Below are 20,145 nucleotides of genomic sequence, written 5' to 3'. Positions count from 1 at the left end.
ACATTTATCTGTGAATGTGAGATATGGAGCGTTACTTAAATTGTGTAAATAATCATTTATTCATTCTTACTCTATGGCCTGGTACACAGAAAAAAATATGCTTAGAATAAGGTATCTTTCTGGAAAAGTGTCATTTTTATAAGAATTGCATTAAGCGAAGAGTTCACTTAATTTAAAATTCCCCTTTTGTGGATTTATGTCTTAATATTGTAATTTTAACATTGTTTTTGTTTAGTGTATTCTGTGTAAGCAGTCACTTAATTTGCAATGACTTTATTTAATTATTACAAAGCTGATTTCTGTATTTTCTGGTATTTGTTTTAGCATTGTAACTACATAAACACAGTCTTCCCTTTGGTTTCCAAATGGAAACCTCTGCATTTTCATTTTCCTGAAATGAGATCTTTTAAGATTTTTCCTTGAAATTGTTTTGCTGTATACATTTCACATTTGGTCACTTCTACAATGAAATTTGATGAGCTTTCCTTACAATAGTTTCCAGTGCAATAGTACTGCAGCATGAGTCCTATGATTTTGGTAAATGCAACAAGAAGATTTTTACATGGACTCTTTCTATATTGTGGTTAGTTAGGATTTGGAAAAGAATTTTTGACAATTATGGTGAAATTAAAGAGAGGTCCTTTGTGCATGAGTTCAGACTGAGACAACTTCTCAGAGCAGTTTCATCCCAGTTGTCGGTGGTGGGGGAATCACATTAAGGAGGTTTAGCACTGGGTGATCGGAAAGGGATTTTCTGCAAGCCATGGAGGCCTGGCAACAGCAGCCTGATGGGGGAAGTTTTTCTGCATGCCTTCTGGCTCTTGGCTCAAGCCAATGGCGCAGATCTCACGCTATTGCAAACACTCAATTAAGTCATCACTGTATTTAATAAACAATTTAAAAATATCCGATGTAGCAAAACAAACATGGAGATGACAGAATCAGTTTTGGTTTTAGAGGTGGCGGAGAACAGAACATCCTTTTCTTGGAAACACTACACTTCCAGCAGGAAAGCTGCTCCTTTGCAGCATGTGTGTCATCTTCTCCAGACATTGTTTGCAAAGTCTCAACACTGGCCCATGGAAACCCATGTGCCAATGTTTGTAGGAGCATGGGCTCCCCAGCTCTCCCGGGCATGTTTGTTCTATCTGTCACCTAAATAAAAATCACTCTTGCAATTCTTGCATATGAGGGCTAAAAAAATTTGGTAAGAGCCTAGGAAATAAATAATTTGGATAGAGAAAAAGAAGTGCTTCTACTGACCTAGAAGCAGCTGTCCATTTTGAAAAACAGTGGTACAAATCATGCCTGGCCTTTGTCTTGAAATCTGTTATTTTAAGCTGATGACCAAGAAGTAGGTAGCTGCCATGCTTTCCACCTAGGCAACTGCAGCTAAGGGCTGGGTTTGGCTCACTGATGTGTGAGAAAGGAAGAGCAACCTCCCGCTTCAGTTCTCAGGTTGTGTTGATGCTTGAGTAGTTTGAAAACATACTAATGACCCCTTATTTAATAAAGGAACAGACCAAACCTCACTTGAACATCCCAAATACAGCACAGTATTAAATAATTTTTCCAAAGTAACCTTCCAAAGTTAAGCTGCACATGACTCCTCCTTTGTGTCAGTGTCCTAATGTACTTGAAGTTCTCAAAGAGAACTGATTTTTGTCTCTTTGGGCTGACAGATGCATTTCTGAGCATGCTTGGAGGCTTTCATGCAGGTTGCCCACATTTCATGCTCATCTATCGGGTCTTGAGAACCCACTGTGCTGCTGTCTGTCCCCATTTGTTGATGTGCTGGCAGAAATGCTGGTGCAAGGTGAGAAACCTACGCCTGAGATCCTGAGGGTTCATTTAGCATGCAGCATGGATGCAGCAGCTCTGGAAAGCTGCCTTAACTTGAATGAGTGCTGTATCCCCATCGGGTGTTGCAGCGGCAGAGAAATTACAGGATGCCTCACTGTCTTTGTTTTTGCTCCTTATTCTTTCTATATCTGGCTCTAGCAGCCCTCTCTGGGGTACAGATTTTCTCTGCTGGAGTCATCCTTCCAGAAGGCTTTACAGTCCTCTCACCCTGGCTTAGCAGCTAAATGTCTTGCAGTCTGGGAGCGTCCTGAGGTTTTTACATCTGTAAGGCAGAGCTGATCCTCCTGAATGGACTAGATAACCAGCTGGATTAGATGACCTCTCAAGGGACCTTCAAACCCTTTCTTCTGTCATCACACCCCTCAAAGGGATCGTCCAAGTGCCGGGAATGGGACTAAGGGCTGCCTGAGGGGTCGGAAGCAAAGAGACGTAAAATGGGTATTTCCACAGAAGGGCAAGAAATGACCCTGAGGACTAAAATAGACTGGTGTCCTTCTGTGCGTGTTTGCAGTTAAACTCCCAGTATCACACATGCCGTCTCTGGGGGCTTGGGAAGAATCTAGAGGGACCAATACTCTTTAGCCTCTAGATAACACTCATTTAATTCTTGGGCTCTATACCTTAAAAAATTTGCATTGAAAATATCTATTAAGATTAGGTTCTATTTCAGTAATGATTTATTTTTGTCAAGGACTACTGGTTTCATTCTTGGGCTGGTGTGCTCAGCTTTAACAGTCCTTCAGCTCCCGAAGTTTCTCTTGAAACAATGCCCAGGTTATTTAAAAAAATGATGGTCCCAAAGCAAAGGCAAAGAGCAAACCAATTCAGCTTATGAAAGTTTACAGGGAATGGGGACAAATATCTGTTTAGCTCTGTTTCAGTATTGTTGGCATAAAGTTAAGATGTATAAAACGTCCTGGAGTTTAAGATATCAGTCCTTCAGGTGACTTCATGCAGGTGGGTCACTGCGTGATGTGGAAAGCCTGTCCGACTTGCTTTGTTCCTATCCCCTCTCCCCCACCAGACCCAGCAGCACTCTCAGCTGTCTCACCCTTGCCTGGACCCTGGGCCCAGGTCTGAATGGGATCCTCCTGCCAAGCCGGGGAGGTGTTTTTATCCTCCTTCCTTCACAGGGAAGTAAAGGGAACTGCAGCAAGAGAAGAATAAAAATCAAATCTCTTCACTGGGGCCTAGGCAAATAGTTGACTCTCTGGAGTCTCCAAGTTATTTTTGTTTAATAAAACGCAGCAGAGGAGGCTTTCTCAGGAGACTCTCTTTGCTTCACTGTGTACTTCGGGGTCAATATTTTAACAACTTGTTTTTCCTCGCATTTGTACTTTTACAGTAAGTGTTTCTGCTGGCATGGCTCAGGTGGGACTGGCCCCATTCAAATGTAGGTAGAGAGGAATTAACAGCTGGGACCCTCAGCCTGTCACACTGTGATAGAACGAACAAAATGCCACAAACATACGCACCAGGCATGGGCGGTGGGAGCTTTCTCAGGTGTCGCTACACCCGATGTGCAGAGAGAGCACATGGGCAGCAAGGGGCAGATCTGTACACGAGTAAGTGGAAAACCATGATCTTGAAAATCCCTCTGTAGCTAAAACCTAACTCAAAGAAGCACCTTGACTTTTGAAATGAAAATTCACTGGAGAGCTGAAGTTTGTGTGCGTGTGTGGAGGCACTCTAGTCCTAAAGCCAAAAGCATGTTGCTAAGACCGTGCCCACGCATCTCCCCACAGGGACGCCAGACGACAGGATCTAACCCACCTCCAACGTGTCTGTAGCTGAGTTCTCTTGCAAATCAAGGTGAGGAGACCCCCTCGCTCTGCAACGTCTCTCCCATCCTCCCTTGTGCTGGGCTGAGGCTCTGCTCCAGCACAGCCACAACAGCCTTGCGAGCACCCCGTGGCTCAGACCCTCTCCAGGCGCTGGAAGGCACGGGGCTGCTTTCTCTCCTGCGTTAGTGCCTGGACCACTGTGCTGTGGGACACAGGGGAGCTGCGCCGCAGAAGGGCCGCTGCTGCCATGCTGGCAGAGGGAGGGTCTGCCTGCCTGCTTTCTGTGCGGGGCAGCTGGCAGTAGCAGCCCGCTTTTCTCCCTGGGGCCCTGCAATCCCTTCCCCGGCGTTTCAGGGGTAGGCGTTCGCTCATGCGTCGAGCACGGTGCTCATCCCTCCACTTATGGGGGAGAACAGGGGCTGGGGATGGCTGTGGTGCCAGCCAGAGCAATAACCCTGCGGGGTGCCTGCCTGAGACCCTGCGAAAGCGTGGAAGCAGGATGGGTGCAGTGCATGCTCCCTCCCAGCACCGGCCACGGGGGCTCTGCTGCAGCCCGGCCCGGCACAAGGAGAGCTTGTCCCACAGGAGGTGACCACTCTCTGGGAGCTTGCACGCTGCAGCAGATTAGAGTGGGATAGCTGAATCAGCTTCCCAGCAGCGCTGTGCCCACCCTCCACAGCATCCCTACAATGGGGACGGTTGCTGAGGCTGTGCAGGAGCTCCTGAACTGCTGCAGTTGTGACAGTCCACTACATTAAATTAAAGCAGGACTGATTTTTGCTTGATAAAGCAGGGTGAAAATGTGGAAATCAACACCTTTAAGGTATTTGGAGTTACATAGGGTTGAACTCAGTCCCTCACACAAGATTTTTTAAAAAATAAAGGTAATGAAAATATTAAAAATACACAGAATTGATTGGAGCAAAAGGCCTATTGTCCCAGGCTCAGGGTTCTGCTAAATTCACAAGGCAAATTAGAAAGTCATTAATAAAGGATAAAATGATGAGTGAGTGAGGTTTCTGCCCATTTGGGGTCTGCAGTGGGCACTAGGTGAGGAGGACAGATTTCTGGGGAAGTGGTTAACTGTCAGGGCTGCCCTGCCCAGGCTCTTCTCTAATCCCAGAAACCACTAAGTTACTAAGATGGGTGTCTTCTACTCGATCTCAGAAAAAATTATGTAGTCAGGGAAACCGAAGGAAAGGACCTGGCTGAAATCTTCATTTCCACCTGGTTGGGCTTCTACTTCTTATTTTCTTTCTTCCCTCTGCCTGTTTCCTCTTCTCTCCTCTGTCTGCTTGTGGCCCTATTTCAAAGTCTGCATTAGGCAGCCAAGATTGCATTTTGTTAGAGTACTGTGAGGGTGCTCAGAAAGGCTGAGCAGTGCCCTGAACAGCTGAATGTTGGTACAAATCATCTCAGAGGAAATGATAAGAGCGTGCGCTGTGCCCTTTCTTTCACAATGATATGGAGAGGAAGAGTCAGCACCACAACAGCCACTGTGTTTTCTGTCTCTTCCCTCTCGCTCTCCATTTGTGTGATCTTGTCTGTTTTTCCTCTGGAGGAACAAAAGAAAACAACATCTGCTCTGGCCCATTTAAAATAACCTTTTCCCTTTTTGCCAAAATGGACAGTTGTTGTCACCTCCAGTACCTTACAAGAGCCAGTCAAAGAGTGGCTTTGCCTAAGAGTAGGTCATTCTGTAAGCAGGAAAAATAATGAAGCCTTTTTCTCTGCAGATCTATGTTCCTATCACGTAAAGGGCAGTATTGACTTTTAAGTTAATTATACCCAAATCTACTGTTATCTCTGCATAGAGCATAAATGATATCATACTCTGCGACTTCCATGTTCTTCAGCCACTCTGCCTCCCTCGCCTCCCCATGGCTGCTCCACTGCCTTCAGCTGGCTGGCTTTCCTTCTACTTTCCATCTTCCCTGCACATTACAGCTTCTGTGTTTTTCTGCTGTTCCAGGTTTCTCTTGAGATCATCTTGTCATTTCCTCCTCCTTTTTAACCCATCTCTTCCCCTGTCGTGACTGTTCTTCTCTTTGCAGGGCTGTGCAAGCTGCTGTTGTAACTGTAAATAACAGGAGGGCTGTGGTCAAGCAGTAACAACTCCCAGGATGTGGGGAGCACCAGGGGAAGTGGGGCGATACCTCACCCCACTCCCCCACCACCGGTGATCTCTCAAGGTCTCTCACAACCCCATTAACCACAACAGACCCTCCAGAACTAGCCGTGCTCCAGAGATGGGACCCATCAACAGTCCTTCTCCACTGTTGACCATTTACCCACTGGCTGTAATCCAGCTAGGGAATCTCTTTTTCCTGCTATCTGCCATTGCACTGCAGGGACTACAGCTCTTTCATGCACCTCTAGATAGCACAGGGTTCATCCCAGCTCTCAGTATGGGGGTGGGACAGTAGCTGTAACATCGGTACCAGGGCCCATGCAGCACAGCAACTAAAGGAGGAAGAACTGAGCTACAGCTACTCCTCTCTGGTACTCAATCAGCCCTTTGCACTGTGCAGTGCACTTCCTCGGTGGCTGCTATCTCCTATTATACATTTTTAATTGATCAATTTTTCATCCTTATCCTAAGGTCACACGTTCATGGCAGTCATTGTCAGCACCCCGTGTTCATTTCATGTAAAGCTATATTTAGACATTTCCCAGATGACATATCCCTAATGTCCAATATCCTTTTATGGCTCGTGTTAAGTCAGACTTCAGACCTTTAGACTAGGATGTGTTTAGTCCTTGTCTGGACCATAAGCCATGCTGCTCAGGAGAAGCTTGTCGGTGCCACTGGCGTGACTGCAGTTATGCAGCTACATGAATTTTCCATTTTTTTTCACATTTTTTTTTGTCATTGCATTAGCCTGCCCTCTTCCCTTTACTGCCTGCCCTCAGCATACTATCTGAGTGTGGCCGGGAAGGCTCCTGTGTCTGGCCTTTACCACAATGGCACTGCAGTGGCTGTTGGGTATAGCGTGAGCTGAGGCACCACGTGTACTCACCAAAGCACTATGCTTCCCCTTTCTTTTCCCTTACAACATTCCTCCCCTCCTAGGAGCCAAGTGATATTCTAGAAATTGGGTGACATGAGCAAAATCATCCAAGGTCAACTTGGGAAGGTCCAAACCATGCTCTCTGCTTCCTGGCCACTGGGTTTTATAAATCACATAAGAATTTAATTAACTCTGAAGAACTTTACTTTCTGTATTAAATTCTGTTGAGATTGGCTAATGGGGGAAAGAAGGTGTGGGGGGAGAGATGTGCATTGCCCAGCTGATCTCATAAGCCTTATTTCTTTAGGAAATTGGGATAAAATGGGAAAGGGAATAAGGGTGTTAAAAATAACAGCCTTACTTGATCCTTTGCATATCCGATGCTTTTAGTATTTTCTCTCTTTTTCAATATGTTAAGGAGGATATGCAGGGCTGAGATGCTCTGTCTGAAGCCTCGGACTTCATTTACCAAGTTGAAGTTGAGTTAGCACCTCCGAGCCTCTGGGGCTGTGTCTTGCATCAGAAACAGCACAGCTCATTATCATCCCTGAACTCTGCTCCTATCAGTTGCTGTGCTAGGTGATGCTAGGTGACACATGGAGGAAAACAGGTTCTCTTCCAGAATATGTGAAAAGGTAGGTTTGACATAAGATTAAATCAATAAGAGGAAGATTGATGAGCATTCATTACCTGTAGTTATTGAGAAGACTGTTTTAAGAGAAGGGAAAGTTTACCTTAGGACATTTGTTCCCCTCCCTTTTGTTGTACAGCTGCTTGTCAGTCAGCTCTTTGGCTGCCACAGTTGGGAGTGTGTGTTTCAAGGTGAACTGTTGCTTATTTCAGTTTGCCTTAAAATGTTGCTTGGCACACCAAGGTAGTTCAGGAGATGATTGATGAGCAATGAGACAAGCACGCAGCAGGGACAGGCTGGACAGCTGGGATGACTTCAGCCACAGTCCAGAGCTGATCCTATCATTTAAAGGGCAGGATTGGGTCAAAAGGAAAAGGGATGCTAAGGGAGAAAGGATGAATAAGGGAGAGGCAGTTTCAAAGGCTAGGAGACAGGCTGTGATACGGTGGTCACCATAGTGATGACGAGGGAGGGAGGCAGAAGACAGGGCAAAAACAAAGTCAGTCAATAGTAAAAACATTCAAGGTTCAAAAAGCAGCCTGCTGGCTTTGTGCATGTCTAGGGATCCTGAAGACTGGGCAGGCACCAGCTGGCACCTCCATGCCCTTCTGCTGCTATTAGTTTTATTTTGCTAAAGGTACATTTAAAGTTCTTATTTTGACCATCATCTGACAGTGACAACAATGTTTTAGCTAAAGGATATTCTCTTTCAATACAAGTGACTCTTTGCTAAACTTGACTAACTGTCTTTTACTAGTGCCTTTGAACTGTTAGTGCATTTATTTGCTGTGAAGGAAGGATTGCCCTACTGATGGGGTAATCAGAATACAGCTACACTAGCCACAGCAGGATCCGCAGATCTGTGGTAGACCCCTTGGTCCTCCAGTGCATGGAGAAGGGAAGGTAACATCAGAAGGGGCTCCACAAAAGCCACTATGCTGAAATGCCAGTTATCAAAAATAGTCCAAAGGAGGCACCGAAAAGTAGAGACATCCTTGGATATACACTACCACTTTAGAAGAGACTACAGCAATTTAAGACATGATCATCCTTTTAGTTGTTTGAGTTTGTCGCATCTCTGCCCGAGGTTACCATTGTCACAGCAGAACAGTTCACCTGAGTGCTCTTCATCTGCTCCAGTGCAATGTCTGACCAGTTAGTTCTTGCACTGGAGCAGATGAGTTATGTCACAAGCAACTCTGCCAGCCCTGTTAAGGGAAAGCAAAAGTTTTCAGCCCAGGAGTTGTAGCTGAAGGACAAGGAGCTAATTCCTTATGCTGCCACAGTTACATTTGCCATCTGACCAAAGCTTTAAATCCGTCCCTTCCCATGGCATGGACATCTTACTGCACACCACCAGGCAGTGCCTTTCTCCTTTCAAAATTCGAACTGGGGCCAGATGCCTGAAACTTTGCCTTATTGTGTTAGTCTGTTTGTTGTTGTTTTTGTTGTTTCTGTGTCAGCTGCTGGAGATGACACAAGAGGGGTTAGAGCATTTGACAAAGAAAGAGATCTATTCACCTCCTGTCTATCAGCAGAGCATCCAGGCATAGCTGGAACTATGCTGGAAGAGAAGACCCTGCAGACCTTTTGAAGCTTTTCTCTAATTAGAGATTCTTGAGGGAGTAGAAGCAGGGAGAGTAACTCTGTTCCAGATATTACAGCACCTATCCCTAAGTCTCATAATCCCGGGACATCCCTAATAATTTAGCTAGTCATGCCTAGTCTTGTTCTGTCTTTGTCCCCTCAAAACTTTATTCCAGACAGCAATGTTTCTCTGAACTGTGGGAAAAGAGACATATAAGCTTAAGAGACAAAATGCTTAATGCTTCGTAGTAAAATCATTGTGGTTTTTTTTCTTTCTTTCGTCAGAAATCAAGTGAATTTTAGTTTTCCTTTGAAGGAAAGGCCTTTGACTATGCCATGAGAAGTTTAGGCGTTTTGTGATTTTTGCCAATTTTTTAAGGGTGTAGGATGGACTGAATCTCTGGATTTACTTCACATTCAGTAAATATCCTCACCAGACTACTCCTCCCATTCCATTTGGGTTGTAAAACCAAGTCTAACCTTGCAGGAAAGAGGGTGTCAAACCTAATTAGCCCCTTCCTTTGATCTCTTAAGCAGGCTGGACCACATGTTAAAGTTCTTGATTCTTGAACCCTGCAGTTCTAGACAGCTTTCAGGTTTCCTGGGCCCTCCTACAACCATTTAAAAATGTGCATGTTCTGTGAACTGTACTGCATGATGAACTACTGAAATTGTGAACCTGAATTACAGACAAAACATCCTGACCCTTACTTCTGCATGTATTTTTATAGTATTTCAATACTTTGTGTTATATGGCCCTCGTAGTGTTCAAGCACCAACAAGAGCTCAGATTACAGCATGGCAGTCTTCCATAACCCACCTTTGGGGTTTTTTTTGGCAAAGGCTTCACAATGGTACCCTGGTGTGGGGCACAGGCCTAGAGGTGAGAGGGAGAGAAAGGAAAAGGGAAATTGCATAAGCAATAGGGAGGAGAAACAGGAATTAATGTGATTAAAAGATGGCTGGTCCTTGGTGTGAAGGCATTGACAGTGTAGAAAGAGAACAGTACTTGGATGGAAAATCCAGAGATGGAGGTTATAGTGAGGCCATCAGAGAGACTGGGATGAGGATGAGATCCCTGAGCAATGGAGAGTGAAGTTAAAACGGGAAATGTGAACAGCATGAGAGGAAGCAGGGGTGTGGAAAAGACTGAGATGCAGAAAGGTCCATTTTAGGGGAATGCCCACCAAGATGCGTGATAGCCCCTGTCAGTGCATGGAAAGGCATTCAGGCTGCTAAGCCTCCCTGTTCTGCTGTCTATAGATAGCGGTGAAGCTGTGATGGCAGGAGAGGTGCTCTCCCCTCCAGAGTGCACGGCATTGTAGAACTGTGAGCAGATACTCCATTAGGTCAAGCAGTAAAAGTCTGTGGAGTGGATCTAAAGAGCCTCCTCTTTCCAATCATGAGAATATGAATGATTCCAGATGATAGAGTAAAAAAAAAGTCTTCACTCTCCTTTCCCTTGCCTCAAACTAGAAATCTACATGTACAATTGACAATGAGGTTGAAGTTCAGGTGATTCAGAAATTCAGATGACTCAGAAAAATGACAGAATAAAGACTGCATTATGATGCAGTCCTTAGTGGGATACTATTTTTTCCAAAGGACTTGAATTTCTTCAGTACACAAGATGGACAGAGGATCCCTTAGTCATCCTGTTTTATCTGCAGTATTTAATGTGTGGCCCCCTACATATTTCATTGTGTGTCATTCAGGCTTGTTTTAAAAGCCATCTGTTTCCTCCTAAGTAAGGATGCCATATATTTGTTTTTCTCTGGTACATCCTTCTTTTCTGCCCTTTGAGTCCCATCTGGATGATTCTTTTAGGCAATAAACAGGATTTTAAAAGAGAGTTTGAGGGATAGGTGCTCTTGACTTTGGAGTATTTGAGAGTTACCATATAAGACCTCTATTCCTCTTACTTTTTGTCAGTGATATGGTAGCTTGAGTCCTAAAATTTTCTCTAGTGCTCATCACTGCTATTCTTGAGGGCTTCACAAACACTCAATTCATCTTCATATGAGCCTGGCAAGGGTTTCATTTTGCTCTGTTATTTTGGGGAAAAGTTAGGTGGGGTTTTAGATATAAATTTCATTATCCGTCTTTCAACTTTGATTATAGGGTGTATCTGTCCAAGCAAAGACCTTGCCAACAGCATGCTAGTAGCACAATGGATAACACCCTCTGGTTATAGATCAGAAGACTGCAAGTGTGACTCCTGGAACGTTTCTATTTTGCAGGCCACATGCTTTTCCCTTCTCATTCAAGGTGTTTGAAGCATAGCATGGTAAACTCTCTTTGCAATCTTGGATTCCTTACTAGCTGAGTGTGCAAATACCCCATTTTCACCTACTTTCTATAGGACTTGGTTTGTGTAGCTCCAAGTACCTCTTTAAGGTTAAAGTGAAATAGAGATCTGGAAGGCAGGAATCTCTCTTGCTGCATGCTTCACATCTAAACCCCAACAGAATGACCCATTATTCGGAGAGGTAGCGCATCCTATGGAAAAAATGTGATCACATCATTAAAGGCTTCAGAATTAATATTAAGAAGCAGGGCAGAAGTGATATCAGTCAAACTGAAGTTGCACACACAGGCTTAATTTTAGTGCTTCCTCAATTCCCCCATCACATTGTTCTTACTAGATCTTGATATAAATGCTGGAACTAGAAATGGAATGACAAGTATGCTTAGCAGAGCTGATATCAATTCACTGTAAAATATATCAGCTGTGACCAATAAAGTCAGATTATTTCACTGGATTTACTCTGGGTTTATCCTAGTGTAACCCGGAACAGACTGTGGCCCAGTGGGATGGGAAAAGTTACACTTTAAAGAAATAAATCTCACCTATTTCAAGTTTTATTAGCTTCTGTTTCTGTTGTGCCTTTCAATTTTTATATTTGTCATATACTGGGGCTTGGCTGGATGAAAGCTTTAGTCTTCATTGTGTTATAGAGTTTTTCTAAAGAGTAGATGATGTTTTTAAAAAGCCAAGAATAGACAATACGTGTAATTGTTGATAGTGAACTTACTCTTGGCTCAATTTAGCCTTTAGCGTAACAAAGAATTTTATCCAAGAGCATAGTGAATCTATATGGTATTGCCAAATTGAATCATTTAAAAATCGTGAGTCAGATCTTTAAAAAAAAATATTATGACATGGACTTCTAATTATAATGTTTAGGAGTGAATATATGTTCAACTCATTTTGCTTTGCCTTCTGATTCCTGAGCCTTTGCAGTGTGCTCAGGTTATATTTTTAAGCTTTCTATCTACAACCATGAGAGCAAGAAAATTACTGCCTTTTTGTTTAAAGGAAAGAAAAATGAGAGTTTCTCACATAATCACATTACTCCAAGAGCTGGTATTTTGAGGAAAAAGCCTCAAATATCACAAAACTTATGATAAAAATTGTGAGAATTGGCAATTTGTAGCTCCTCAATATCCTGAAAGGTGCCTGAGTTTTAGATATGCCCTTCTTACAAATAAAGAACTTCCTGAAGTATATAAAAAATGCAAAGCTATACTTCAGCTGCAATACCATTAGAAATAACTTCTCCTTCTCCAGGGAAAGACGCAGATTGCCACCTTCTCTCCACAACCACTGAAATGGGAGGCCCAGCTAAAGAAAAAAAAGTTCTGATCTTAGCTGAGTCAACAATCTGTTACCACAGTATGGATTGGGAATAACTCCAGGAAAGTTAGTGCAAATACCACAGCTTTCCACTTTGGATCTAAGATCAGAATGTTTCCTGATACCTCAGGGAAACTGGAGGAGGGAGGGATACTGGTTTTTGGTTTTATGACTGTCTATTATCTCAAACAGCCCAGGAGAGGTTTGGGGCCTCCTTTTGCTCTGGATTACGTTGGTTTAATTCTGCAGCAATTGCACAAAGGCAAATTATCATACCCCAGATAAGACTGAGGCCAAAGAAGAATTTAGCTTTTTGCAACTTTTAGTTCAGTACAAAGATGACATTAGATTTTGTGCATTTTAACTCACATCTGTCTGCGACAGGGGAGCATTTAATTCAGGACGTGGAAGCACTTTTCTCAATGGCTAGAGCAGACACTGAAGACTGAACTCAGGAAAGTCGTACAGGATCTGATACGGGCTCTTATCTCTCTGGGATATAATCTAGGAAGAATGAAAAAGTGAAGAACCTGGAAACCACTGTGGCATGACCTCGTGAATGAAGTCCCATTGTCCCACCTCCCTAGGGATCCTGAGAATTCAGCTATTCCATCTGAGGCTGGACGTGGCAGCTTCTTGTCCTCAAACCCAGTGACGACATTTGTCTGCTATTATTAAAGTGAGAGGGTTGCACTCAGAATATTCTGGGGCTGCTTTGGCTATATCTGCTAATATTCTGGGCCTGCCTGCAGTTTGACAACAGGTTCTGATCTATTATTATCTGTTTTTATGAACAAATACATGCACATCTCTTTTTGCTTTGCAAAGAGTCCTTGCTTTCCACACTGGCAGCAGATTACTGGGTGTGTCCTGTAAGATGACCAGATGATCTCTCCATACATCTGCTGCTGCTCCAGGGGTTCTTTACTCTTCTTTCCCCTTTGCAGCCTAAGCATCTCTCCTGAGTTTCAAGGGACCTTTTTTTTTTTTTTGTCATGAGGGCAGCTACAGCAAAGTGTTACCACCTTTTGCCCCTTTTTCTGTAGGGAGATGCCTAGGACTGATACACCATCCCATGGCTACAGCAGATGACCACCGCCAGCAGCAGTAGCTCACTTATTTGATGTGGAAAACCTTCAAGCCAGTTTTGTCAGGCACGCTCCTTTCCAATCATCTGAAGGCTCTAAAGGAATTTTTCTAATACTTCTAGCTCTGAGTTTTGCAGGGCCTGAGCTGCTATTTCACCACTTTCACAACAGGTCTTTCAGCATCTGGAAGAGCAGGAGGGGTTTTTTCTCCAGTGGGCATGGCTCTTGTGTGGGTTGGTGCCAACAGAAATTGTCTGTAATCCCCCCAATATCAAAACAGCAGCCTCTACAGTGGAATAGTTGAAGACCCAATGTCCAACAGGTCTGTTTGTTTGACTTCCTCTTGCTGCTTGGGCCTTGGTGTGGGTCTGCACGAGAAGTCTGAATAGTCCTGCACGATTAAGAAACTCAAGGTAGTTACCCTACCAGGGTAGCTCTCTTCCAGACACCGTACATGAAAGATCCACAGCTCATTACAACTATCTGGCAGCTGACCGGCACTGGCCTTCCTCACACTGGGAGGCCTCCTCCTTCCTCATCCCTGCAGTAGCAGTTCTGCCATCCTACATCTCTCAGGTTCATTGGAAATCTTACCCTGGATAGCCAGCTCGCCTTTTTCCTTCTCAGCTTTTCTCCCCGTTCTATGTGCTCTTGAGTCATTACTCCTTTATGCTAATCATTGGAGCTGAGTTCTTTCTAGCTCTCTTTAATTACTGTCTAGCTTATATATAAACCCCTCATACTGTAATCATAGAGATAGTAAAGATTATGCAAATGCTGATTAGGGTGTAATGTGGCTTGCAGAGCATTCATCATAACTGGTGAGAGGGGAGAAGAAGGGAGGCTTGATTCTTAGGGGCTAGGCTGAAGTTGTCCTAAGAGCATTTAGATTTTACTTTTTTTACCTGAAAACTGAACACATTTGATACAGAGAATACTGAAACTCAGCAAGGAATATATCTGAATATAATCATGCTTCCCTGAAGATACATTTAAACTAGATACCTGTTCTTGGGTCTCACCTATGCAATATGTGGGGGGTGCTAAGACAGTCAGTTGTTTGCATCCCAAGACAGCCACTCTCACCCTGATACCACCTGGAGCACTTTTTGTCACTTTCTTCATATGCACAGGGCAGAAACCTCCCCAAACCCTGTGATAAAAAATTATAGGCAAAAGTGAAATTATTCTAAATATGAGTCAGTGAATATGCTGATCTTCTTTCCTCCCCTAACTCTGAAGACTCAGGTGGATAAGTAGAATCCAGCTAAGAGAGATCTTCAGACAAACAGCTGGGTAACTATTTTTTCTCTAGAGTTACCATATTTTATGTATACTATCATGAGGCAGAATGAATGGTACCTGGGAAACTGTAAATCTGAATTACCAATTACTATACAAGGTGAGAAAATTGCTAAGAATAGTGGAAAAAACTGTTGAGTAACAAGAGGCAGACCAACAAGGTACTACAGGCTTTATGGTAAAAGCCAGAGACAGAAGGACATCATACCATCACATAGGTGTTCATATGTCTTGGAACCAACACCTGTGGATCTGCTAGAGGGCTGGATATATGTTAAGACAAAGGCTGGCGGGGAACTGTTAACGCCATGAAGGAAGTCCCAAAACTGTGTCTGTAAGAACTAGATCCAGAATGGAACATCCTTCAGTAGCACAACAGTATCTCTGTCATACATGCAGGGCAAGATCCATGCGATTTAACAAAGGGAATCAGAGTTAGCTTTATCAGCTGTAGCTCCCAAGGGAACAGCGTTGACAAGACAAGTGTTGTTTTCCTCTAGGCTTCTAGAACAACTATTCTTTAGATGATGATTGCTCCTGACTGGATTCTCTCCAGGAATTTGCTGGCATTACAGCATAGCAAACACAGAGGTTCCATCTCGTGGTAATCTCTTCAGTACTGGAGCCTGGTAGGTCTGCCTGGGTCAGGCTGCGTATGAAGTCAGGAACAAATATTTCAGGGTCTGGAAATGCATCTTTTGCAGACAGTTTACTTATAACAAAAGAACACCCAGAGGCTCAGACAACCTTCATGAATACTCTGAAATCTTGCTTTAGAACTTGCTAGAGCAGTGTCAATAAAAGTGGGGAGAAAAAGCCTCTCAGCTGGCACAACTGGAAACAAATCTGTTCTGATGCTCTGATGGCACTGGAGGTAAGGCACACAGCTAAGCTGGAAGCCAAGGAAAGTGATGAGACTCAATGACCACCTCTCAGTCATCTCAAATGCTCAAATTGTTCCTAAGCCTGATTCTCACAGGTTGGTTTGTGTTCCCATGACTACATGCAGAAAAGGTGAAAGTAAAAATAGTTACGTCACCCTGAAGAAACAGCTATTATTGATTACTGTGAGGAGCCAATAACAATTTCTACAATAATGAACAATTCTCAGCACTGAAAGTATACTCATCTGGTCTTTCTGCCAATATTAGGTAAGGCTTTTTCCTCTTATATGATTAGATTCTGAGATTCTTGATGGAGAAAAGATCCTAAGGATATTTTCAGAAATAGATGTATCATCCAGAAAATGGGGGCATCTGGATAAATCAATACAGCTGTTATATTCATGTCAGCCTTTTATTTTGCCAGGTATTCAACAGAATCCTTGCAGTTGTTAGTTACAAACTAGTATAATAACTGATGTTTTATGTCTGGGGAAAACTTTTGGACCAAATCCTTGTTCCTGATAAAGCTGCTTTGTGCTGCTCAAAAGGCACAAAGCAGCCCTTAAGATGCTTTTACTGGTTATATTCAGATTCAGCTGTCACAGGGAAATCTCCATATGGTAGAGAGCTGGTCTTGCTGAGTTTGCACTCTTCCCATCACAGCTCTGATTTTGCAGCCATACTGAGAGACAGAAGTACAGCTGAAGCATTGCTGTGCTCTGGTAATTCCCTGCTGTGGAACCGTATCTTGTCTCTTTTTCCAGGTACAGCTTAGAGTTCATGTGAACCACTTTACAGACCTCTTTGGAAATCCACCGACATGCACTCAAAAATTTCATTTGACTCCAAAGTCAATTTGGCACAGGCACAATGACAGTCCTGATGGTAGGGGAGCCTGGGGACCTCAATATATTTTTAATAGTCTCAACAAAAGAGTAAGAAGGCCCTAAGATTACTGAGACACAGTTGTGATATGCCATACTAATATATCTTGTCAACTGTGAAGCAGATCTATAAGCTGACGTGGGAATTACAATTAGCTTGAAAGAAAGGAAAAATGTCACATAGCATACTCATAAAGGCATATATAACTAACTTCTGGAAGACTTGGGGAATGTTTCACCTCAAATGCTTGTCATTTAGAAAGCCATCACTTTCTAGGAATTTAAAGTAGAAAATCAGTGCTTGGGCAGGGGAAATCTTTTTTTCTTTAAGCAAGTGGGCTATCACATTAGACATTATTGCTTAGTAGCAGTTGAAATAAACCCCGGGGAATCTTTATCTCATGTATAGGATGCAGTAAATGAATGTGTATTCCCATGATACAGGTCCTCTTGGGCTGTGCTTCAGCAATAAAAAGGAATATAAATTTAATGATTTTATTACTCTGTTAATAAGCATCTTCAATCCAAAGCATAGGATGAGGAAGCTGCAAGTCAAGAAGCTGCCTCAGTGCCAGAAACGCAGAAACTGGGTCCTGCTAAGTCTTGCTCAGATCCACAATAGGTATCAATTAGGAACGAAACATTACCACCTTCTGCAGAAACTGTGGAGAGGGCATGTACAATGCACACGAATCACAGTGCTTAGAGTTAGCATTATGCACAGAAGCAGTGCCACACTGTACCTGAAACAGGAGGGCTAATAAGGACGTACTGTATCATTACCAATTACAAATGTTCAGCTGAATGACTGTTAATTGCAAGAAGCAAACTCAAAGAAGAAACAATGGTTTGCTGCCCCCTCCCCCCCGCCCCTCCTCAGGTTTACTTCCAGCATTAAAAATAACCTGTTGATGCCACTTTTGGGAAGATAGGACTGGAAATGATCCCTCTCCACAACTACGCAATGACCATTTTGTTTAGGAGGTCTCACAGAATACCTTTCTTGCAGCCACCACTCATGGAGGGTCACAAAACACTTTTCAGTATCAGGTAATAAACTTAAGAGCTGCAGTAAAAGACCAAACCTCTCAAGCACAATATCACAGAAGACTATAACCAGGACCCCTGCAACAAGGTATTTGCCAGATAAATCTCCCAGAAGATTCTGAGAAAGTGGCAGGGGGAAAAAAGGCAAAACAATCCTTTGCAAGGCTCACCTGAGGGAAGAGGTTTTGTTGTGACCCAAATCTGGCAATCAATTCAACCGTACGCCTGTGAGCAAGATGCACCACAAACCACCTGATGATTTAATGTTACCAGTGTCCTTTCTACATCCTGTTTCTGACTAATTTCCAGTGCTTCAGAAGCAGTTGAAAAAACCCTCACAAGCCAAATGCAGATGGGGTAGAGGACCAGAAGAAGCCCTGAAGCTTGGGAATGGTTGAAGTACAGTGCCAAAGGTCAGCAGCTCAGTCCCCTTTAAAGCTCCCTTGGACACACCAAAGTATCATGGGCCCAGTTTAAAATAACTTAGGTGCTTGTGCCTAGAGTACTGTGGTTTTGCTCCTGGAATGGTTAGAAAGCTTTCCAGTCTAAGTGCCCTCATGACCAATTTATAACCATACACCCTTGTGCTAGTATAATTCTTCAATTTAAATAGTTGTCTTTCCTTGATATTTACTGTTTGAATGTATTTACAGTGAATCATCATGCTGTTTTGGCTTCATTTGGCTAGTTAAGTAAGCAAAGCTTGCTTGCTTGCAGCTCCTGTTCAATGCAATCTCTGCTCCCCCGCCACCCCAGCATTCCTCTTCTGCACCTGTGGTGACCTGAGTCAATCTTCTCTGATTGTAAGTCACGAGAACGGGACATAATTTTCCAAAGAAGGGTCCTTAGTAAAGCTGTATTAATACTTCCCTCTCTCTACTAAAAATACCCTAGTTCGTGCATCATAGACTCACATAAGCCTTTTCCACAGCTATTCCCACTGGCAGCTCACAGTCATTTTCTCATGGAGGAATTCACCCATATAGTAAGGTCAGATGAGTAGGCCTAAGGCTATCAGCATCACCACCTTTCTCCTTTCACTATAGAGTGTTTTAGGCACAGGGTACTACTACTAAGCTTGAACAAGTCCTTGCTTTGGCAATTGTAATTTCCTTTACCAGCTTCTTTCAATATCTCTGCGTAAAAATCATCTTTGGGTTCCTCTGTCCTGTCAGCCTCACAAATTGCCTCCATTTCTCTAAGTTTGCTGTTCTGTGATTCCAAGCCTTAGACAAAGATCTACATTTCTCCCTCTTGCAGTTTAACGTAAGCTGGATTAGTCCGTGATCACTCAGTTCAAGATTAGTTTCAATACTATGGCCTTCTACAAGGTCCTTGCCACTTATTAATACTAGGCCTAAAATAGCATCCTCTTCCATGGACTCAGTCCTTGTTTGCTTGAGAAATCAGGTTTCTATGACACTCGAGAACATTTAAGCCCTACTATTTCCCAGTGGTATTTTCCAATCTGTTTCTGAGAAATCATAGTTTTCCATAATCACATGATACTCGCTTTTCTATATCTTCCCCATAGCTTTTGGAGATAACTATCCCTGTCCAAGTTTGTAATGGATTACCATCCTTCTCTCGGTAGATTTTTTTTTTCTTTGCTCTCATGTAATTTTCCAATGTAATGCCCTATTATTTTATTTCTTCAAACCATTTTACTAAAATATAGTGTTACTCCATGGCCTTTGCCGTTATTTCTGTTGTTCTAAGCAGCTACCCCTCCAACAACTATATTCTAAACATTACTGCTAAGCGGTGGTGCGCAGCGTGTAGCAGCACCATTGAGACACAGTGTTTCAGGCCCCAGTGAAAACATTGCTTGTAACACGAAATTCCAAACCAGTTAAAGACAAGACATTCGTGACACATCTCGCTGTAATAACCGTATTAGAAATCTTTAAAATCTTGTAATCATGATGTGGAAAAAGAAAAAAACACCAAAGCACTTGAAATGGTAGATATTGCATTAGATCAATGCTTTATCCCTTTGGCTACAGACATTTTTAAATGTGGAAAAGCTTCTGACATGTTTTAGATGGTATAAGAATTTGTTTTCTCTTTTTAGGGAAGAATACATTAATATAGCTGCTAGAGCTACAGGCACTGGAATCCTGTTATGTTTTTTTCCTTTTTTTTTTTTTTTTTAGGGCAAAACAAGAAGACACATATACAACAGCAAAAAGAGTGGCAAGGAAGGATATTGCAGGTTTGTCTCTGATAGAAACTTATTTGCAGCCTCGCTGCTGGAGAAATCCAGGCTCGGTGCACAGTCCTATCAGCTGGTCCAGAGCTAAGCAATCTTGAACAAGCGATGGGAACATTTAAGACATCGGTCTTAGATTGTCTTTCCGATCGCAGGTTCACAGCATCATTTCAAAAGGTGCAGTTGTCTTGACAGCTAAACCAGCCTCTTACTGG

The sequence above is a fragment of the Haliaeetus albicilla genome, chromosome 5 (genome assembly GCF_947461875.1).
Source record: "Haliaeetus albicilla chromosome 5, bHalAlb1.1, whole genome shotgun sequence".
Classification (NCBI taxonomy): domain Eukaryota; kingdom Metazoa; phylum Chordata; class Aves; order Accipitriformes; family Accipitridae; genus Haliaeetus; species Haliaeetus albicilla.
The sequence above is the reverse complement of the archived record's forward strand: the minus strand, read 5'-3'. Positions refer to the sequence as shown.